Here is a 17381-nt window from a genome sequence, read left to right as displayed (position 1 = left end):
AAGCACCAACACATGTGACATGACAGGCTTGGCAATGCTTCTGGAAGGAGACAAGTCCTGTGCCCAGTACATGGAGTGTACACTCTTCACCCAATTAATCAGGCCACAGACCTGGGTGCTTACTGGGTCATGGCCAGCAGCATAATACAAATACTCATTACCTCTACACAACACTCTTTGCCCCAAAACGAGAGATGCCACAGCACTTCCTCAGGAATGTTGTCCTTTAACATTCTGAATTTTACAAGAGTGAGATCAAGGCCATTCCTCATCAGCTACTAAATGCCATTTGTAAATCACTTAAGAGCAAGTACAGATACAGCAAAGGGATTAATTTTTCAAGAGAGAATTATTTTTGGTTACTGTGCACACACTGTAGCCTGCACCAGATATAGTAGTCTCTGTTCTACTGCTTGCTCAGTAATTCAACAAAATGCAATGCATGTTGGGGTCAATAGCAAAATCATTCTTAAAGCACACATCCCCTCCCTTTCACTAATGTCTGGGGAATAGCTCAACAGGTATTGCGCCCTCCAGAATCTCACTCACGCAGTCAGCCATTTTGCACAGAAGCCTAGACTCTAGGCATCAGAGGGGTATTCAAAAATCACAGGAATCCTAACCTCTCCTCACCTGATGGCCACGCAACCATTCATTTTTCTCTCTCATTCAGATGTTGGCCTGATTTCAGCAGTTGTTCTTTTGATGCTGTTGAACTCACCCCACAGGACAGGCACCTTCAGGCAATATTACATCCACTCAGGCAGTACAGGGCACCAGAATTAGATGGGGAGACCACAAAGTGACATTGTGCAATCTCTCCCCTCTATGGGTACTTTTATATTTAAATTAGAGGCTCTGGGGTGGGACACTTAAATGGAGACCCAGAACTTCTGCATGGTTCTCCCCTATTGATGTTACTGTTTGGCATTAAAAGGTAGGGGTGAGTCATCATATACACACACACACACAAGACATTCTTACATACAGGAAACTTTTTTTTAAATCCGGCACTTTATCAAAAATTCCGGATAACCGAGAGCTATAGTTAAAAGATACGGCGAGCTGAGAGCTCCGTATAAAGCAACAAACCCTGTTGCTTAGCAACAGGTGCAGAGCAATGGCCACAAGTTCCAAGCATCTCTGTAGCTTAGCAACAGCTGCAGCCACACCCTTGCACAGCAACAGATCGAGGAAGGCAAGTACAATATGAAGTAAAACGTACCTGAACTTACTCCTGAATTTTGCCGGTTAACCGAGATTTCCGGTTATTTAGGTGTCGGTAAATCAAAAGTTTCCTGCACATGTTCAGTTTGACCCAAATATGCAAAAATCAGTACTCAAATACAAAAATATATTGGCTGCTTTAGTCTGTACATGGCCTATACGAAGTGGCAATATTTCAAAGACAGTTGCTAGCTTAGCAGGAGACAGTTAAAACCCAATTTAAGCAACTACGGTCAGGACCAATCCTCAGCTTGTAACACTGCCAAAGAAAGATTATGGACATGGTACAGCTTCTGGGTCACAGACAAGTTCTGCTTTAGGAAACTGTTGTCAGGCTGTTTCATGAAATGTTGATTCTATAAAACCTAAAAACAAAACGGTAAATTGGAACTAGGAGTTTTGCCCATCAACCTTTCACACTAACATTTGGGCCCCTGCTCTCCCTCCAGTCAGTGGAGGAGCCAGGCTGCAACAATTTCAAATAAATAGTTAACTTTTTTTGAATGACAATAAAAATGCAATCCCAACAGGTTCAGTTTATGAATTTCATTCAACAGCACTTCATCAACAGGCTCTGCTACTTTAGAGGAATGTGACTGTTGGCGGTTACACAAGGCAGCGCCAGGATCCAGGAAGCGTACACCATCACTCCAGGGTTTATCTTATTCTCAGTAAACGGCAGCTGTGTAAGAAAAGTAGCTGCAGATAGAAATTCAGAACAGATCTTCGAATGAGGCTCCTCCGACGGTGTAGGGATAAATGGCCTACACAAGACCAGAATGTGTCAGGTTCGATCCCCAGGAGAACAGTTGGGACTTGACTGAACAGTAGAATTAGGGTTTAACCAGATCGGAAGCGGTTTATCAAAAAAACAACAGATTTTACAAGCAATCGCTTTGTGGAGTTTGCAAATACACCTTGAATTCCAGCTCTCATTAAGTGTTGCACTGCTAAGCAGAGTCTATTTCCTACCCAGCCCTCCAAGGATTGACAAAGTAGAGACAAAAATTTGCAGCTCCCAGATTAGGTTTTGCAAGTTACACTTACCCAAGACTGAAATTATAACATTGTCCAACTCAATAAAAGTCTTTGGAACAGATATCTAAATATAGAAATGTAACATGTATTCTTAGAAAGCCAGGGCCTTCTCATTTAATTAAATTCTTACTGATTCCAGAAAGCAGCCACACCACAAGTTACAACAAGTTACTGGGGTCAACCCTCCCCACTCGCACCATCCCCAAGAGCGTCTCACATTAAAGGCTCGGATCAGCTTCCACAACAAAGTTAAAACAGGCCACCAGCAACAAAGCACAGGAACCAGGGCATTCATCTGAAGCTTTGAAAGACCAGATTTTTAGTTAAAGGGCATACCCGTTTAAAATTCAGAAGGACGTTACTGCCCTTTAATAAATGTTTGTTTGGCGAGTGAGTTATGCTCATTTCTTTGGACTACATAGAACTTTTCTTGAAATAGAATAATGAGGGCCAAAGTTTTTTGCACCACTCAAATATAATTTGTGTGTGTTTATAATAGGTTGAAATGTCCTCTACTCCCAGCTAGGCATACAAATACATTCTCCAGATGGCTTTAATGACCTATTTATATTGGGAATTGCTTCCTGCACGCACAGATGTTTTCAAGATTCTGTTTAGTAACATTTACTTTAAGGAGCTTTTACACTAGAGGAGGGCAGAGAGAAAAATATCCGGCTCTCTCCATCGGGTGCACGAGCAGAGGGTCAAGGAACCAACAGCATCATGAACACACAAAGAGAACACAGTTTACATTCTCAACTTCCGAGGTGCTATAGTAGAAAAAGGGGACTATAACAAGGCAACTGGATTCTGCAACTACCCAGCACCAGCCACTAACTAAACAAATAACCTCATCCCTTCTCTCTCTCCGCCCCCGCCCCCACACCACACTTCACCAAAACATAAAGTCGGTCTCTGTGCACACCCTGGGCTGCAATTTTATTTCGGTAGCAAAGGAGTGGGACCAGCTCTGCGCATTTACGTAACTAACGCCAGCCCCCGAATGACATACTGTCAGGGTAGGGAGACAGATGGGAGGGGCGAGTGTATGGGTAAAAAAATAACAGGAATGAGAACTGGGAGGATTACAGAATGCAACAAAAGGCTGCCAAGAAAAAGGAGGGGAAGGAGAGAAGTATGGGGAAAAATCTGTACATCAAGATTAATCACAAATACCAAAAAGAAAAATGGTAAAGTAGATGTAGGCCTGTTAAATACAGATTAAGAGACAATAGTTAGGGCAAGGATATTGGTGTTGCATCAGTCCTCACAGCGAAGCATTTGAGGTCAGAGGCACAAGGGAGATGAAACATTAGGAGAAAATTCTAACAGATAAGCTAAATGGAATTGAATACAAATCTCCAGGCCTGATGATTTCCACCCAAGGATATTAAAAGAAATAGACAAGGATATTGGAAATGAATTATTTTGGCATATCAGACCTGCTCCTTCCACAGCCCATATACAATCTGCCCTCACCATGGCTCCTTCCACAGCCCATATACAATCTGCCCTCACCATGGCTCCTTCCACAGCCCATATACAATCTGCCCTCACCATGGCTCCTTCCACAGCCCATATACAATCTGCCCTCACCATGGCTCCTTCCACAGCCCATATACAATCTGCCCTCACAATGGCCTCCACCACAGCCCATATACAATCTGCCCTCACCATGGCTCCTTCCACAACCCATATACAATCTGCCCTCACCATGGCCTCCACCACAGCCCATATACAATCTGCCCTCACCATGGCTCCTTCCACAGCCCATATACAATCTGCCCTCACCATGGCCTCCACCACAGCCCATATACAATCTGCCCTCACCATGGCTCCTTCCACAGCCCATATACAATCTGCCCTCACCATGGCCTCCACCACAGCCCATATACAATCTGCCCTCACCATGGCTCCTTCCACAGCCCATATACAATCTGCCCTCACCATGGCTCCTTCCACAGCCCATCTACAATCTGCCCTCACCATGGCTCCTTCCACAGCCCATCTACAATCTGCCCTCACCATGGCTCCTTCCACAGCCCATCTACAATCTAGCCTCACCATGGCTCCTTCCACAGCCCATCTACAATCTGCCCTCACCATGGCTCCTTCCACAGCCCATCTACAATCTAGCCTCACCATGGCTCCTTCCACAGCCCATCTACAATCTGCCCTCACCATGGCTCCTTCCACAGCCCATATACAATCTGCCCTCACCATGGCTCCTTCCACGGCCCATATACAATCTGCCCTCACCATGGCTCCTTCCACAGCCCATATACAATCTGCCCTCACCATGGCTCCTTCCACAGCCCATATACAATCTGCCCTCACCATGGCTCCTTCCACAACCCATCTACAATCTGCCCTCACCATGGCTCCTTCCACAGCCCATATACAATCTGCCCTCACCATGGCTTCTACTGCAACTATTTAACCTCCTGAAGTATAATTCTGCAGAATTCTCTGATCCTCCATGGGCAATCAAACAAAAGAACTTGCATTTATATAGTGCCTTTCACATCCACAGAACATCTCAACGCTTTACAACGAAGTACTTTTGAAATGTAATCAGTTATTTTGTAGGCAAATGTGGCATCCCATTCACACACAGCAAGATCCCACAAACAGCAATGAGATAAATAAGCAGTTAATGTGTTTCTGAAGGTCCAGTTGAGGAGTAAGTGCTGGCCAGGACATTGCTCCTCTTCCAATAGTGCCATAACATATTTTACACCCACATAAGCAGACAGCGACCCCGGTTTAACATTTCTTCCAAATGACAACACTACTGACAGTGCAGTACTCCCTCAGTGCTACACTGAAGTGTATGCGCTGAAGTCCCACCCAGATGATAGAGGTGGAAAATAAAGCTCAGATTCCACCTTCTTTCTCTGCCCATGGTCATCTTGTTTTCCAGGGTAGAACTCAGCATTGCAGCCACCTAGGAATTTGAATAATGCTGCAACATACAACTGTGAAGTAAAAGAGGCTGACCTAGATAGCTACAGGCAGTGTAGTCTGTCTGAGCAGCTGCTATATGTCTCTCCTCTCTGCCAAGCAACATTAACATCAGAAGTGTTGTGCCTACAAATGTCAGTACAGCTGGTGAAAACACACACACACACACACACACACACACACACACACACACACACACACACACACACACACACACACACACACACACACACACACACACACACACACACACACACACACACACACACACACACACACACACACACACACACACACACACACACACACACACACACACACACACACACACACACACACACACACACACACACACACACACACACACACACACACACACCTCCTGCCAACTGCAGCAACTCCTATTATCTGGCACAGGCTTCCACAACAGCTGGCCCTGTACACAGCACGAACCCAAAGCAAACCTCACTGCTACAATTACTGACTCAGCAAGACAAAAAGTTTCTTCACGACGGCTTATGCCACTGAATCATTACCCATTTCAGAGGCACTGCAGCACACATCTAAATAGCAACTGCACATTTTATAAGTGGAGAAACGACTGCTTTCTCAAGTAACAGCTTGTCCCCCTTGACCCCTCTCCTTGCAAACTATCACCTCATGTCCAACCGCCCTTTCCTCTCCTTGAACATGTTGTCGCCTCCCAAATCAGTGCCCAACTTTCTCGTAACTCCATGTTTGAACCTCTCCAATCTGGTTTCCGCCCCTGCCACAGTAATGAAACGGCCCTAATCAAGGTCACAAATGACATCCTCGGTGCCCGTGGTAAACTATCCCTCCTTATCCTTCTCAACCCGTCTGCAGCATTTCAGTTGACCACATTATCTTCCTCCAACATCCTGCTTAGTCACCCAATTGCACTCTTACCTATCCAGTCATAGCCAGAGAATCTCCTGCAATGGCTTTTCTTCCCACTCCCACACCATTATCTCTGGAGTCTCCCAAGGATTTATCCTTGGCCCGCTCCTATTTCTCATCTGCATGCTGCTCCTCGGAGAAATCATCTAAAAACATGTCAGGTTTCACATGTATGTTGATGACCACCCCAACCACCTCCAAGCCAGATGATGTAACCATTCATTATATGAAGAAAAATATTCTAAAACTATTAGGCAAAAATGCATGCTTTTAAACTTGGAAAGGATTTCTGATGATGCCTTGTAGTTTGACAATTCTACATCTGGGGGCGAACACAGGAGGATTTAGTTTTTAACTTCCTAGTACCCTTCTCCGAAAGTGATATTTTTAAGCAGAGGACGACACCATCTTTGAAGCAAGAAAATGATCAGGAGACCAGCCGCTAAACTGTAGGACTTCTAGCCTGGGCAGGGATATTGCACAAAATCTGGGAAGCCCTGCATTCTTGAATACATGTTCACTGTACAACAAGTTGCTCATCACTCAGCAGAAGGATGGGGACATAAACCCTACAATCCAGTTGGAAGGAACTTGTGTGAGTGATGTAGTGAAGAGAAACGCAATAAAAAAACTGGGTGAAGTCCAAAGAAATAAGAACACTTCATACTTAAACTATAATGGATCAGAGGTGCCTGGTACAGACACACGCCACACAATTTAGTACAAGGGGCACCAGGCAGCAAGCTGAGCCAAGCATCACAAGTAAGAAGTCCATTTTAGAGGGTAACGGGTTAAAATATTTGGGTAGAAAGTTCTTTTTTTTTTATAGCTATCTAAAAGACAATCCATCTAAAAGAGTGAATATCATGTCTCAGCAACTGTTAAAACATTACAGGAAATGAGCACAGCAAGTGGACAAACAAGGTTAGATTAGACTGGTCTAGCCTGAAGCTACACGCTGCAAACATATGTAACAATGAAGCACTGTGCTGGACAACAGCATAGCCACAGTTCAACCACAACATGCCATTTGGGCACTGGGTTTTAATTAATAGCAGAACATAGCTCCAACAGAACAGTGAGAATTCAATGTTAACATTTTCTTTGATAACACTGAAGTCAGAGATTAACTGGAATTTCTTCAGAAGCAAGTTGAAACATGCAGACATCCCCTCCCCCTCCCCCAATCTGCCCAGTAGTTCCCAAGCCAAGATGAACAGACCCCCCACTATCCACCTCCACAAGCTTCAGTCCCATAACAGTAGGGTTGAGTTAGCGGACTGCCAACATCTTTTGCTAGTCTGGCAGTGTTCAATTCAAACCTGGAAGTGGCCATATTGACATCTGTTTTGAAAGTAGTTGCTGAATATAAATCACAAAAGAATTAAACATTGTACAAGGGAGTTGTTTTTAGATGCAGTCCATCTGTTTCAGCAGATATTGCAATAATGAACCCAAGACTGATCCCTTTGCTCCACTGTGTTTAATTCTAATATAATGATGGAACATAATCTCCTGCTATTTTCCACTAAATAACAATAAAACAGAATAACTACAATAAAACAGCTTTCACTCAGTCCTTAGCAACATCTAACTCAACATGTGAGCCTGCTGCCCTGACACAGCAAATTGGCATCAAGGTTCAGACAAACAAATCCATGCTGGTACATGCAGTCTTCCTCTCAGAGGATAAAATAAGTATAATTTACAACAACTTGCATTTATATAGCGTAGTAAAACGTCACAAGGTGCTGCACAGGAGCATTATCAGACATAAATTAACAGAGCCAAAGGAGGAGACATTAAGATAGGGTTGAACATAAGAAATAAGAGCCCCTCGAGCCTGCTCCACCATTCAATAAGATCATGGCTGATCTTTGGCCTCAACTCCACATCCCTTGATTCCCCGAGAGTTCAAAATGGTGGTGCTAAGGGAGGGAGGGATGTACAAGAGGTTGGAGTTGGATGAAGGCAGACTTCAGGGGAAGAGTTGTAGGGCTGAATAAAATTTGAGATTGGGAAAAGAACAGAACTACCTACATTTTACAAATCTAATCAACTTTTCCCTGGGAGTCATGCAAAGTAACAGGGATGCAGTCCAAGATACCAGGCAGATACAAAAGACTTGCCAATGCCCCTCCATTCAGACAGAATTTAACTTCCTTTACTCGCCAAAATAGGCTAAACTTTTCCCATAGTGTTAATCAACTATTTGTAGAGGAATAATTGTCCTGCATGGTCACCGAGTCTTGCTTTCTGGCAAAATAACTATTTTAAAGAATGTAGAATGTAGGTTGACATACAAGTGACATACAAAAAATACCTACTGAAGGGAAAGGGTTTTCTGGCAAATCTCAAGGTGGCCTCGTACATGAATTCAGGGCACAAGCTCAACCTTTCAACAAAGCTCATCGAAGTCACACTGATCCCTCCACCCACACTTCCTGACATTCTATAGGCCAGAGCATGTGTGTCGCTGTACACCGTTTTAAATTTTGCACCCAACAGTTGCAGCACCAACTCCCAGGAGGAAGGGGACTGGGGCTGGAAAAAACTTAGAGGGTGGACGCCACAAACTCCAGATGTTTTTAATAAAGCGCATTGGAGTGTTTAAACCACATCTGCGCTGTAGTGTTCTGCTCAAACTAAGCTTTTTATAGTTGCCTGTTCAGCCTCCCTGCTCCTAAAGGAAGGAAAGTAAACAAAGAAAAATATGGGCAAAGCATCAAAATAATTCCTTTTTAGAGGATGGGGGGGGGGGAATATTACTTTATGCTCAGTTTTCGAACCAGTAATAACTAGGAGAAAACACCTTGGGGAAGTGGTCCATCCAGCCTCTCAGTGCAGTCACACGGATGCCCGAAATGGAAAACATCTGATGGTGCACTGAGCAGATTGTCACCCTGCAGCTCGGTGTACAATGCCACTCAGTCAGCTGTTTAAAATTAATGCTCGTGACTGGGTATATTTAAATAGCTTTGATCTTTATTTTCCCATACACTCCCGCAAAGCACCTTTTTGCTGTTAAAAGCACTTGATTAGAGTTGATCTATTTATTAATTCACGCAGAACTTTTGAAATTGGCCTCATCTGACCCGGCAATATGAAATTTGACCAAAAATCACTTCAAAAACATAATAGAGCCTTAATAATCAGGGAGTAAGGTGCAGTTAAAATGAAAAAATGCAGGAGAACCCAACTCTTCCCTGCACCGTAACAATTACAGTTTAACCATTCACTTTCACCTGCGCAAAGCTTCTGGACTCTTGGGAAATTAAATTTACGCCATGTAATAAGAACCTAAGCAGACAGCTTGAAGTGTTCACACACAGGAACAAGACTCAGACCTCGTTAATACAAAGAAAATGGTGCATTGTTCAGGTCTGATCATCAGTCTAGGCCTCGGGGGAACTTCTCACCAAGTCCAACCCGACACGTCTCGACTGCCTAATGTAACACAGACTACAGCCTGAAAACACATGGCCCTTTAGCCACGCATCATTATGTGCAACACAAATAGACACTGCTCCTCAAAGGAGTGCACTGCGCTGGGTGTGTACGAACCACACTCTGCTGGATCTCAGTGTTGGCACAAACCTCACCACTAACACACCAGCTGTAGAAATGTGAACATGTAATCAATGGTCAGTTACCCTTTAAATGATGCACAGTGGCAGCGGGCTCTGGCAAACCCATTTGTTTTAAATGCAGTTTTCCACACTGCAGATATAAACAGCTGAGCGCCCCACCAATGTTGGTAAAAGCACCATATGGCACCGAGCCATACAAGCAGGACTGATCCCACATCTCATCCATGCTCTGTGCTGAATCAGTTGATCACAATCATGGAACCAGCAGGACACAACAAACTGTGCTCTTCAGCAAATATATCTGCAGGAGCTGGCCCAGCCCTAAACAGAGGTCCCACAAACCCAGGAAATCCCAAAGCCCCTTATTCCCTCTCCCCCAACAAAGGGAGTCGAAACCCGTCTAGTTCAACACGTCCTATAACTATGCAAGAATTTGCACAAAGAACAGTAATCTGCATATGTTGCATAGGAGAATAAAAGTGATATTAGGCAGGGCCCCAAATACTTTGAAGCACCGCACGGTCAATTTCACAAGCTACAGCATGGAAATATAGGTTATAGAAAGAAAAGAGTTTGCATTTATATAGCTCCTTTCACAACTTCAGGACTTCCCAAAGCACTTCACAGCCAATGAAATAATTTTGAAGTGTAGTTGAAATGTAGGAAATGTGGCAGCCAATTTGCTGTTCGTGGGAGATTGCTATGCGTAATGAGAAAGGTGACCAATTAATCTGTTTTAGTGATGTTGGTTGAGGGATAAATATTGGCCAGGACACCAGTGATAGCTCCCCTGCTCTTCTTCGAAATAGTGCTATGGGATCTCTTATATCTACCGGAGAGAGCAGATGAGGCCTCGGCTTGACATCTCATCCAAAAGACAGCAGCTCTGACTGCAGTGAAGTGTCAGCCTAGATTGTGCGCTCATGTCTCTGGAGTGGGGTTTAAACCCACGATCTTATAACTCAGAGGCCAGAGTGTTACCAACTGAGCCACGGCTGACACCACTGTGGCAGAAAAACAGAAAACACCGGGATATTTAGCAGGTCAGGCAGCATGTATCGAGAGCATTCAAATCAGTCTATGTTCCGGGTGTAGAACCCTTGCTCAGAAGTGTTCACCGTTTCAGATTTCCAGCATCATCAGTATTTTGTTACCAGTATGTGGTTAGTTCTGTCCAGGGTTTAGGGACATCTCAATCTTACTAAGTCTAAATATTGTATAAAACACTTGACTTGTTGGCTTTTGCATCTTAAGATACTTCAGAGCAGTTTCTCAGATCCAACCCCAACATTGTCATTAAACCTGCTGACAAGAGTGGTGCTGTTGTTGTTTGGCGAACCGACCTCTGCTGTGCGGAGGCTGAACGCCTACTCTCTGACATCTCCTCCTACCTCCCCCTGGACCATTACCCTACTGCCAAACATCAAGACATGGTTCCCAAGACTATCACTGACCTCATCTCCTCTGGAGATCTTCCCTCCATGGCCATCAACCTCAAGTTCCCCAACCCCACACATCCCACTTCCACCTCCTTCCCAAGATCCACAAACAGGGCTGCCCTGGTAGACCCATTGTTTCAGCTTGTTTTTGCCCCACGGAACGGATTTCTTCCTACCTCAACTCTATTTTTTCCCTCCTTGTCCAGTCTCTTCACACCTACATTCACAACTCTTCCGACTTCCTCCGCCACTAAGTTTCCAGTTTTCTTGCGCCAACCGTCTCCTTTTCACTATGGATATCCAATCCCTCTACACCTCCATTCCCCACCAGGATGGCCTGAGGGCGTTCAGTTTCTTCCTTGAAAAGAGGCCCAACCAGTCCCCATCCACCACCACTACCCTCCACCTGGCTGAACTTGTTCTCCCATTGAACAACTTCTCTTTTGACTCCACTCACTTCCTCCAAATTAAAGGTGTTGCTATGGGAACCCGCATGGGCCCTAGCTATGCCTGCCTTTTTGTGGGATTTGTGGAACACTCTTTGATCCAGTCCTACTCGGGTCCCCTCCCTCACCACCACTTCCAGTACATCGATGACTGTATTGGTGCGGTTTCCTGCTCTCGCCCGGAACTAGAAAATTTCATTCACTTTGCTTCCAATTTCCACCCTCACCTTCACATGGTTCATCTCTGACTCTTCTCTTCCCTTCCTCGACTTCTGTCTCCATTTCTGGGGATAGGTTATCAACAAACATCCACTATAAGGCCACCGACGCCCACAGCTTCCTCCACCCCACTTCCTGCAAGGACTCTTTCATTCTCCCAGTTTCTCCGTCTCCGCCACATCTGTTCTGATAATGCCACCTTCCATACTAGTGCTTCAGATGTCTTCCTTTTTCCTCAGCCGAGGATTCCCCTCTACCATGGTTGACACGGCCCTCGACCGTGTCCATTCTATCTCCCGCACTTCTGCTCTCACCTTCCCCCTCCCTCCCAGAACCATGATAGGGCTCCCCTTGTCCTCACCTTTCACCCCACCAATCTCCATATTCAACAGATCATCCTCCACCATTTCCACCACCTCCAACGATATCCCACCACTAAACGCATTTGTCCCTCCCCTTTCAGCATTCCGAAGGGACCGCTCCCTCTGTGACACCCTGGTCCACTCCTCAAGCACCCCCAACAGCCCCTCCCCACGGTACCTTCCGGTGCAAACGCAGGAGATACAACACCTGCCCTTTTACCGCCTCCCTTCCCACTGTCCAGATCCCAAACACTCCCAGGTGAAACAGCAATTTACTTGTACTTACAATTTAGTATAGTGTATTCACTGCTCACGATGTGATCTCCTCTACATTAAAGGAGACCAAACACAGGTTGGGTGACCGCTTTGCAGAACACCGCTGTTCAGTCTGTAAGGGTGACCCCAAACTTCTGGTCGCCTGTCACTAATTCTCCGCTCTACTCCCACTTTGACCTCTCCGTTCTCGGCCTCTTACACTGTTCCAACGAAGTTAGAGTAATGGCACCTCATCTTTCGATTTAGGCACTTTACAGCCTTATGGCCTTAACATCGACTTCAACAAGTTCAGACCATAACCTCTACCCTTGTTTTTTTCCCCCCACATGCCAACTGTTTATGATTCTGCCATTCCCATTGGCAACATTTAACCACTCCTGGCTTCCACTCTATCACAGACCGTCCCTTTTGTTCTTTCCTCCCCTTTCCCTGCACCTGGTTAAAATATGTTACATCTCTAACTTTTTCCAGTGCTGACGGAGGGTCACAGACCCGAAACGTTAATTCTTCCTCTCTCCACGGATGCTGCCTGACCTGCTTAGTGTTTCCAGCACTGTTTGTTTCCAATTCCACCGTCGGCAGCAGTTTGCTTTTGTCAGAGCAGTTTATCTTGCTTTCCATTTGAGTCCCTATGCTGTCACTTAGCACCTAGCTGCCTCACCTGCCTTTTCAACCGTGCATCCACTGTAGCCAAAGCCTGGCTTTCGGAGTTTGAATGTGTCTATTGACACCAATCTCCCAGAGCCCCTCAATGTGCAGTTCATTGATCCGCATGCATTTCTACACTTTGTATATTTGATCTTTTAAACTGGACTTGGGGCTTCTGCATAATCCCCATCTATAACACGAGGATCAACAAGTTGCAAATCCGGGGTGCGGTAGCAGCCACCAGAAAACTGCTATCAGTTGACACCAATTTGGATTCAGGAGGTTTGCTATTAGTACAAGCACAGCCGGCATTAGCTCCAACACAATGGGGGAAACTGGGCAAGGAAAACAGGGCTAAAAATGGCAGGAGAGAAATTTCACAGCAAGGGTAAACTTACAATTCACTTCACACTGCTGTAAACTCCTGAAGACTAGGGGCCTCGATCACTCAGAAGCACGGGAGAGCGAGAGAGATCAGGAACATTTGCTGCTGATTTTACAACTCTTGGATGAAGTAATCTGTACGATCCATGTGGAAGATAGCGTCATAACCCTCGAGACTTGCAGCAAGTCCTCAGAAATATCAAACTTCCAGTTTTTCCATACCATCACTGAAACAAAACCTATTAAAATGGTAAACCTACTCAATAATTGAGCAGCAAAAGTAGCATTGTGCCCCTCAAACTGTATAATTAAAAATTGTTACAGCTGCTCATCCCAGGCTCGTGATTAGCTTTTTTTCACGTCGTCTGCTATTTATTGCATATTTTATTTTCCTTAAAATAAAACTAGGGTTGCAAAATTCTGAGAATTTTTAAAAAGAGGAAACTTTCCATGGGAATTTTCAGGAATTGAGTTTTTTTGCACACTGATGGTTTTTGTCTCTGACCCTTATATTATCTTTGTCGTCAAAATAGACACTGTTCCATACAAATAAAAACAGGCTTTCAAAACTTTATTTAGGTTATAATTTTTAATTTTATTGAACCCCCACAAAAAAGACCCATCTAAAATAAAATAAGAGCGTCAGCTTATTTAGCCTGTAATTTGTCCTTATTTTGTCCCTTTGAGTCTTCTACTCGAGTCTTCTGAGTCTTGTACTCCTCCTGATTCTCTGGCGTGTCCATTTCCTCCTCTGCGTCAGTGTCTAGCTGTGTGGTGGACATTTCTGTATCTGGCTCAATAAGTTGTAGGTTCGCCCGGATAGCCACCAATTTCTCCACTCTCTTGTTAGTCAGCCTATTGCGCACCTTTGTATGCGTATTCCCAAAAAGTGACCAGTTTCGTTCAGAGGCCGCTGATAAAGGTGGGATTTGGAGTATCACCGATGCAATGGGTGACAAGGCCTCAGATGCACAAAGTCCCTTCCACCAGGTATGTGCACTGATATGCTTGCATGATTCCCATATCCCATCCCCATTCCAAAGACCTTGCTTGGTAGAGAACTTTGCCAGACTTCCCAGAACTTTGCCCACATCCAGATTGAGATGGTGTGAGAGGGTAGAAATCACACTAAGCGCTGTTGATCTGTTCTCCAGAAAGTATTGGTCTCCCAACATGCTTTGGGTCCAGCATGTATGCTGCAGCATGAATCGGCTTGACACAAAATTCTTGATGCGTCTGTATGAATTGAACAATTGCCTTCTCCTCTGCTTTGAGCAGCAGGGATGTGGGTAGGGCAATGCTGATTTGTTCTTTTAAATCAGTAAAAAGCCCGAGAACATCTGACAAAACAGCGTCATCTCCTTCAATCTGAGCAATTGCAGATGCTACTGGTGAGAGTAGTTTAAGGCTGCTAACCACTCTCTCCCAAAACACATCATCCAGCAGTATTTTCTTGATGGTGGTTTCCATATCCCCAGACTGGGATATTGCCATTTCTTGCAGCGACTCCTTACCCTCCAGAAGGCTGTTGTACATTATGACAACACCACCCCATCTAGTGTTGTTGTGTTGCTTCAGTGTGGTGTTCTTGTTCTTTGTCATTTGCTTGGAGTTGTAGGTTGCTGCAACTACCTGTTTTCCCCTGACATACTTAACAACTTGCTTGGCTCTCTTGTACAGTGCTTCCATGGTTCTCAAACCCATGATGTCCTTGAGGAGCAGGTTAAGCCCATGAGCTGCGCACCCAATAGACGTAATACGAGGGTAGGCCTCCTCCACTTGAGCCCAAGCAGCCTTCATATTCGCAGCATTGTCAGTAACTACTGCAAAGACCTTTTGTGATCCAAGATCGTTGGATAAATGCTGCTGCATCTTTGTGGCATTCTTTACATATGGCTTTCTACAGTGTTTGCACATGTACACAGTCTTTCCATCTTTAATGCCTGGGGTAAAATGCTTCCACACATCCGACGGTAAACGTGGCATTGTTCTATGCAGAGAAATAAAGGGCATTCATCTCTGTGTCGAACTGCGGTCGATCAGCACGATTGCAACAGGGTGAGTACATTTTTGCTGATGCTCCATGTGATGGAAGCATGACCTGTACACACACGACGCTACATCACCAATAGTGTATTATTTTGTATATTTTAAATTGAAGGACAACAGAGTTCAACAAGTAACTGGTTTATTTGGTATAAAGTCTGATTTACTTACTGCATCATCACAACATCAACAGAAAACAAAATGACTTCCCTCAGGACCCCTAACCTGGATCTTAAAAAAACTATAGCAGTCTTACAGATGCCTGCAGGCCAATCACAATTCGATATGCAAATATTACAAATAGAGGGAGCTAATCGCTCATCCAACCAATCAGGACACATTTGTTCACAGTCACACACAAAACTTGTAATTATTAAAACAAGCCAAGTAAGAAGATAAACATATATTGATTAAGAAATTCCTTAATAATTAAGATTCCATCTCTGTTAGTAATTTTAAGAGAGAGGACCTGTGGGGAAAAAAAGAAATACAAAAAAAAACAATATTATGCTAGCATGTGCTTTTTTGGGCAAAATTCCCAAGCTAAACTTCCCGTGGAAAATTTCCGGAAACTTTCCACCCCTTTGCAACCCTAAATAAAACTGAAACACTTCTACATTATTTCCTGTACATCTGTGGTCTTAGCATCCTCTTTGAAAGAGGAAACAATTTTGGGAAAAGTAGCCTCCAAATGGCTAAAAAAAAAGTGGTCAATCAAGTGTGAGAAGTGTTCAATCTTTGTGCTACAAAGCGTCAAATGCTTGGTGTGGGGACACGGCCAGAACCCCAGACTGGCAAGGTGATCTGTACCCGGAGTGTCCTCCTGCATTTTTTTCTTCTGCCAGGCTCTTGGGCCGATGGAGGCTGCTCCGTTTGGACAGTTTTTCATGCTCCCTTCTCTATCTGCCTATCCCACACCACTTCATACATTTATTTGATTTCTCTCAGTAAGCCTTTGTCTCATGTTAATTTCACCTACCATTTAACCATCTCCTGTTCTCTTGTGCATGAATGTCTGTCTCCTTCTCCCAATGTCCAGGACCATCGGTTTCCTTCCCCTACCCGTCGAGCACCTCCGTCCCATTCCCCCCACCCTCCAAAAGCAACTGTTTTCGTCCCCCACCCTCCAAGAGCATCGCTCGGTCTTCCCATTCCCTGGGCCACATCCCGGCTGTATTCTGTGTTGCCAGATTTTCAGGGTGGCTGGAGTCCAATGGTCAATAAAAGCCAAGCCAGTTGTACCCAAATATTTTACCGCCACCACCACCACCAACATACCCCCCCCTCCCTCCCCCACAAAGTAAATACTTGTTTCATATTGATTAAAACATGCAGGATGAATGGGGATCAACCTCAATACCACCTCTCAACCCCTCCACTGCCTCAGATTTATCACGCTGCTTGTCCGACATCCAGTACTAGAGCAGCAGAAATTTCCTCCGACTGAATATTGGGAAGACCGAAGCCATTGCCCTCGGTCCCCGCTACAAACTCTGTTCCCTAGCAACCACTCCATCCCTCTCCCTGGCAACTGTGAGGTTGAACCAGGCCGTTCGCAACCTTGGCATCCAATCGGACCCCCGAGAGGAGCTTCGGACCACATATCCACTCCATCACCAAGACTGTCACTTCCACCTTGAACGTCACCCGACTCCGCCCCTGCCTCAGTTTGCTGCTGAAACCCTCATCTATGCCTTTGTTACTTCCAGACTTGAGTATTCCAACTCTCCCCTAGCCGGTCTCCCATCTTGCACCCTCCATAAACTAGCTCATCCAAAATTCTGCTGCCCATGTCCTAACTCACATCAAGTCCCATTCACCTAT

The 17381-nt window shown here is 44.8% G+C and overlaps 1 protein-coding gene across 8 annotated transcripts in view; it reads right to left on the bottom strand.

The window, feature by feature from the left end:
• Positions 1 to 17381, bottom strand: part of farp2 (FERM, RhoGEF and pleckstrin domain protein 2) — a 208007-nt gene that overhangs the window by 170478 nt on the left and 20148 nt on the right. The gene's annotated exons all lie outside the window — the stretch shown is intronic.

The sequence above is a fragment of the Somniosus microcephalus genome, chromosome 6 (assembly GCF_052327205.1).
Source record: "Somniosus microcephalus isolate GS21.2 chromosome 6, FLI_Smic_1.0, whole genome shotgun sequence".
Classification (NCBI taxonomy): domain Eukaryota; kingdom Metazoa; phylum Chordata; class Chondrichthyes; order Squaliformes; family Somniosidae; genus Somniosus; species Somniosus microcephalus.
The sequence above is the reverse complement of the archived record's forward strand: the minus strand, read 5'-3'. Positions and strand labels throughout refer to the sequence as shown.